The following is a 7,235-nucleotide window of genomic DNA, read 5'->3' as shown; positions in this document are numbered from 1 at the left end:
TGCTCACCTCTGAACTTGGAAGAATTGGGACGCACAGCAGCAATTCTGCGAAGCTACCGTACTTAAAGAATAAAGCTCATTTGAATGCAGTGCAACTCGTGCTTGTTCTCTATCTAATAGGAAAGCCATTTCTTGTGAGGAATGATCAGTGCTGGCAGGGCGGAGGGGGGAGTTTTCCGGCGATTCGGAGAAGACAGGAAAGCGGAACTGTGCCCATTCCACAATCAAGGCCAAATGTTTCCTGGGACTGAGCGACTTCCAATATTATACATTATTTTAGAACTTTATAAATCCACCCTAAGGCAGTTTATGAGATTAGAAAATATATGAAATCCAAGCACATTTATTTATGTATGCATTTATTACATTTCTGTACTGTTCAATAGCCAAAGCTGTCTGGGTAGTTCACAGACCTTTAAAAACATAAAATACTATATAAGAATGACATTGTTTAAAATTGCAATATAAAGTAGAAATAAAACCAGAATAAGACTTAACATCAGCACAAAGGTTTCAAGTAAGCTACAGGATTCATTATTATTGTTACTACTAATATTATTATTCATACTAGAGCAGAGATTTGTCTGAATGATTTTGTTAAAAAGAAAATATCCACATTGCTGAGGATAGGGAGACAGTTCTAAAGGTAGTTCAGGAAATAAAGAAGCATTTTCCAATGGTTAGAAACTAAAATAAAATTAAGGGATGCATGCTTTTCTTACTCAGGGAGAAAGACAATGATTATTTGATTTAATATATTCACTTGTGTGCTCTGGGTCTCTACTGGAAAGAAAGGTAGCTAACCTAGGCAAAGAAGTGAGCACTAGTTTGTTTATTTAATGATTTTATTCTAAGTTAATGACAAGTTATTAAAGACTGAGCTCCAGTTGCTAAAGCACAGACACTTCCGGAACCTGCCACCAGCAGAAAGTTCCCACCAAAGGTATTAAAAGACAAGGACCAGGATTCAGCAAGGTGGCTACTTCGGTGAAATGTGAAAGCCAAGATGTATCTCTTTGTGGCTATTTGTTTGTAATATCTAGGAGAGGTGGGTGGCCTTTGGCCAAATAGGTAAGCCATTGTCAGAACTGGTGTTAAGCCACTTGGCTTGATGAGATTGGGGGATCAATGAAAGCTTGGGATGTCTTGGAGGGTTGGAAACTTGGACCAGTATAAATGGAGTTCAGGGGAGATAGTAGGTGGCAACAACCACCTTTGCACTCATAATGAGTTGCCCACAGGTCATTTTAATGAACGCCAAGTTATGGCTGCTGGAAAGGTCATGTGATCCCAACTAACACCATGTTAAAGGTAAAGAACTCGACAAAAGATCAGGGCACTTGGAATGGCCCATCAACAGATTTAGCAGGTCATCTGGTCACAGGCCTCCACAACATGGTAAGATGTATCAATGTTTCCAGATTTCCTCTTCATTAGAATTTGTGCAAATATTATCATAAGTTCATTTTATGGAAACCTGTGTCCTCATTCCTTTATTTTTTTTGTAATATGAGTAGCCACAGTAACTGAACAGATTTTTTCAAATGGCTCCTGCTGTTAGTTTATGAGGTTTGTTTCATACTCTAACGCAGTCATAGGATATACATATGCACATAAATATATTGACTTCCTCCGCGAAACAGCTGTAGAATTGCTGGTCCCATTCAGACTCCTCTCAGTCAAAATGAGTCAGTTGTATTTATGGGAAATGGCCACACAAGAATCACTTCAGAGGCCAAATCCTGAGGGCGGCATCTCTGCGAGAACAGATGCACAATGAGAATGCTAAACGGATATAGTAAAATATCAAGTGGAAAATCACCAAGGTGACTAATTAACTTGAAGCACTTGAGTTGATTTCCTACTCCTATATGAATTGGCACCATTTTGAGGACATTCATAAGCAGGTAAAATGGGGCCATGGACTTTAGACTCAGCGTCATTGCCCTTGCTTGGGAACTGAGTATATTACGTGGGATAAAACTGACAAAACAGCAAAACGCGTTTGCTGAAAACAGGACTTACCCCTGCTGAATAGGGATGGCTGACATTGCCATGTGAAAGAGATTCAGCAGTGGATTTTTTAAATAGTAACAAGGTTTGTGCAGGGTTTCTTCCCAGGATGTGGGCTGCTGTTCACAGAATGAGAAGAGCAACCTGGTTCGTAGTGCTGTTTCCATATTGTCTCTTGCAAGATCTGGCTGTGTAGCTAGAAGCAGGGATTGACAGAGCTGGAAAGGGTTTTGTGCCCTGCCTTGTACTAGAGTTATTGTCGAGGTTAGGCATAGCTGAACATCCACTGAGGTTCTGCATGTGAGTAGGAGCCCAACAACAAGAGCTCCTTGGACCTGCACCTCTACCAATGTAACCTGCTGACTGAACCTATATGGAACATCCCTTGGTTTTAGGATTTGCGATAAGCTTGGGGCTAAGGTTTTAAAGCCTGGAATAGGTTCAACTGGACATACTAAGCTAGCAGACAATGGCAACACCCTGCTGGATCCAATTCGGTGACTTAAATGCTGCAAGCTTCAGCTATGGGTGCTATAGAAATGGAATGGAGGAAGAGGAAGAAACTGCCCTTCATTGGTGTGCGTCATGCTCCATCGTCTACCATCTTCACTACTTTGATTGGAAAGAGCTACCCATGAGTTTGGGGGAAGGTCTTTTCCAGCTGGGACATCCTCCAACTGGAAGTGCTGGTAATTTAACCCAGGACCTTTGGTATCCTAAGACTGCACTACCACTGAGCTATGACCCTGCTATGCATCAACTGACAATGCTTTGGCAGTTATTTATTTATTATTTCAATTTTTATGCTGCTACAATAGCCCATACCTGGGTTCCTAGTGCAGCTTACAGCAATTAAACTGCAGAATATTTTAAAAGCAATAACTCCAAATAATTAACAACAAATCCAAAATACAAAAAATAATCCAAGAAAATAAAAATATTACATTAAAACTTTGAATAAAACAATTTAAACCAAAATCAGTTATAAACCAGAAATAGGGTCAATTAAAATCAAATTACTGCCAAATCAACTATTAAAATAGCCAGAGAAAAGGTATGTCTTTCCCTGGTGCCAAAATGATAACAGTGATGGGGGATGGCTCCTTAAGAAAGATCACTTGATCTTGACAGACAGGTAGGAACATACAGGAGAAGGCAGTCCTTCAGGTGGTCCTTCAGTCATCCCTGCATCCTGGCCTAATTACTTATTTGTTGATCCAGCAACAACTGAGATTGGGCTTCCAGTTTTACTTTGAAATGGATGATATAGAGATAACATTGACTGTGGGACAGCAGGAAGCAGTATTTCACTTAAAATGATTCATTATGATTGGGAGTTCAATCTATTTCATTAACTATTAAAGAATTACTTTGAAACAGGAGGAAGAGGAATTGTTATTTATTTAAGGGTTGATATTAATAATGTAGTATTATTTCTTTAAAGCTCATCACTGAATTAAATATTGTATGCTCAGTTCTGAAGTGTGGCAGATAAAATTTGGAAGGAGCTACTTTCTGATATATTTCAAAACACATAGAAAGCAAACAAAGAGTGAGATTCGACTAAGCTGCACCCAAACCCTATAATTAAGGGTTGATCTGAAGCCTCATTGTGGCCAATAATTGATCATCATGTTTAAAAGATGCTTATTGCAATGCCATGCCAACTCACCTTGGAGGAATTCCTGCTATTCAGCAGGTTGTATCCAGAATCTGCATTTTGCAAGCCGAAGGGGCATTCCACAAGAGGAAATGCTCCACTCCTAGACCCCTTTGCCTGTTCTTTGGGATCCTCCACACATATTACAACTCTCCCTAAGCAAAGTCTCCTAATTCTCTGTGTAGCATTTTCAGGAAGCTGGAGGGACTGCTGTGGGGAACTGGGGTGAGGAAGTTCACTTTTGCTAATACTGTCGATCCAGCCCAACAGGATGTACTTCTGAGCATCAGTTCATACTGGACTGATAGTCTCCATGCGTCATCTCATAGATGTATCTCTGTTTGCACATCCATGATATACACGAACTGCATGCTGGCACGCGACTCTTGTGGTGGGTTGGATCCATCTGAAAACTGTAGGGCTTTTTCTTTTCACAAAAGAAGCCAAAATCAGGCAGAAGCTTCCCTGCTGGAGGAAGACGGGGAAGGATATTTTCCCCTTGCAGCCCCCAACACCACCTCCAACATTGCTCTAGAAGATTTCATCAGCTCTCTAGAGGAGCCCTTCACGGGGGCATGTGGCGTGGGGGAAGATCAGCAAAAATTCCTGTTGTCGTAATACAAGAATTTTGTGGACAGACTTCTGTCCACCACATCGCTTGTTTCCAGTGAGCCGGCTCTGATCTCTTCCTTCAGCCACATGCAATGCCTAAGTGAGCAATTGCTTGATTGCATCACATTTATCAGGGGAGATAAACGTGGGTCATGCCAGCCAGTTGATTTGACCCTGACTTATTGACAGCAGTTGAAATTCCGATTTGTAGAAAAGCTAGGGACACATACTTTCCCCTTTTTAAGATATTGCAATGACACAGAGGGAATTCAACATCTTGGGCTATAAGACATTCCACAGGGTAGCCTTGTGCCTGATTCAAAATAACTCTTGCCAAGTTGAATGGAATTTACTCCCATGGAGCCTCTGAACATGTACAGAATTGCTTCCCCTCATCATTAGTACCCAATGATAACTTCATAAAACAAGTTAAAAACCTGTACATCTGATCCAGACTCTCCAGTTTAAAGCAAACTTGAAAGTTGAGCACTTTTGTGGAATTCTCCCTCCCTCCCTCCCTCTTTAGATCGCATTAAGTCCTGACCTTGTTTACTTTGTATATGGATAAACATTTTAAACTAACGGCAAAGTCAGAAGCTCTCTGTGTAACTGATGTGTGCGTATGTGTTCCTCTTGCTACCCACTGCATTATGAGCTCAAATCCTGTTTCAGGTTCTAATTTTAGTCACACCCAGAAATGACTCGAGCGTAATTTGCTTTGGCCTTTACAAAGAAATATGCCATTTCACTTTACGCCTCAAATCCTCATTTGCTGACTATCATATGTTAAGCAATTCTCCTTCCCTTATTAATGTTTAACATCCTGCTCATAGAAAGCCCTATGCAAAGTTTCTCTTTCCGCTGCCAAGGGAGATTTTCCCCTTGGAAACTCGTCATCTGCTTCTCTTCACCTTTGTCATTTAGGCTATTCATGGAGATGCTATGACATCACAGTAGCTCAGCCAACGACCAGATAAGGTAGGATCAGGCAGGTGGCTGGCTGCCAGGTGTTTTCCGGTTATTCCTCACTTTGTTTGTAGGGTGGGTTTTTCATGCAAATGTACTGGGTCGAAAGAGAAGGAGCAGGGTTAAAGAGGGTCCCCTGGAGATTGGAGGGGTCCCAAAAAGAATCAGGAAAATCCTATTAAAAACAAGACAGAAGACATGCACACCCCTGTTGCTGCTGCCTTGCAGAAAATGTGGCCTCCACGTTCGTCCAGCAAATTTAACAGAAGATCGAAGTAGGATTGTTTGTTTTTACACTGCACCCTTCAACAGGTTTCCAGGGGGTCTGGCAAAAGTTAGAATTATAATAAAGCGCATTAAAACAGAAACAGCACTCTGCTGTTAGTGAAGTACAGGCATAATACAATTACCTCATTCAGACCTGCTTTGCAGCCTCACTGATGGATTACAGAGTACTTGCAATTACCAGACTGTCTTCAAGGACAGCCCCAAGTCTAATGCATTTCAGTAGACTACTCTGGAGGTCCTCTGTATATGCATAAATGAGATCAGGCTTTGTACAGATAGGCTGGAATAAAACTACAACTGGTTTAAATAGCCATTGAGCTATAAAATTCATCAGGTTATCTTGGAACTCCCCCCCCCCCCCATGCGTGTGTGTCTGTGTCTATCTGTCTATCTAATGTTCCTCAAAACGAAATGGTGGCAGGTGGGGAGGAGAAAACCTCCTGGGACTCCTTGGAAAAAGGATAGGATATGCAAGTAATAAATTCTCACCTATTGGACACCGGGTTTCTGGACTCACTTCTTCCCCTTCTGCAGGATATTTCATGGCCAATCAGTCTCAAAGTAAATTGAGATCAATTCCCCACACACACACAGGCACCAAAAAAGAGAACATTGAACACTACTCAGGAGAAAGTGTGCAATGCAGTCTATCAACAGCATAAACATATCCCTGCCCCTTTTCCACATCCCATGGTTTCCCTCTGCAAAGAACGAAGGCAAAGATAACAGCACATTGCATGTATGTGATCTGAACGAGCTATCTCGTCACGCTTATTTAAAAAAAGCCTATTGCATTATAACTTAATAAAGAAGGCCAGAAAGACATTTTGAGAGTGGAACCTTTGAGTCATCTTTTCTGGGATAACTGTCAAGCAACAGACAATTCAGCCAAGGCTGACAAATGAGTAATTGGGAGAATGGAGTGAATGCAGCAGGTGTCAGTACTAATTTGATGGTTATGATTTTTTAAGTTCCAGGAAAACACACCCATGTTTTCTTACGCAACATGTAAAATATACCTTTTACACAATGAAGACATACAGCAGGCATCTCCAGGAAGTCAAGCCTGCCCTCTAGCACACACAATTTTGACCTCTAGACACTCTAGGCAGCCATCGGAAAATTCAGAGCTCCAGTTCCAACTTTGGAAAGCAATCAGAGATCAGGACTGCGGTTCCAAATGTGAAGCTCCCTTCCATCACCCTTGCAGCCAGCGTTGTTCCTTCACACCAGGTGCAGTCACGTGTGTCGCTACAAACCCAGTGTTGTGCAGTGGGAGAATTGCAATGGTTTAGAGAAGAAAAGCAAAGTGAGGCACTCTTTGGATATGAGGAATCCCATTAGTGTCTCAGTCCCTGGTCTTCATGAGCAAAACACAACACTTAGACCACTAAAACTGGCCATCGAAGTGTTTTGGAGAGCATGGAGGCCATCCTCAGCTACTCACTCCTCCAGCTCTTCATAATCCTCCAAGTTCAGGGGGTTACAGCCAGCCATACTGGATGGTGCTCCAAAGAAATGAATGAGTGAATAAGTGGATGAATAGGAAATGAGCTTGATTTTCACAATAATAAAACCATTAATTAGGTGGTAGGCACCTACAGGCACCAATGGATTTCCAGGTGTTTTCTTGGTGCCACCAAAATGCCCAACTTCACCAATTTTTTTTAACAGCTGGGATTGCTTGAAGTCCTGT

Source organism: Varanus komodoensis, unplaced genomic scaffold (assembly GCF_004798865.1).
Source record: "Varanus komodoensis strain SLA01 unplaced genomic scaffold, ASM479886v1 scaffold10, whole genome shotgun sequence".
NCBI classification, from domain to species: Eukaryota; Metazoa; Chordata; class Lepidosauria; order Squamata; family Varanidae; genus Varanus; species Varanus komodoensis.
The sequence above is the reverse complement of the archived record's forward strand: the minus strand, read 5'-3'. Positions refer to the sequence as shown.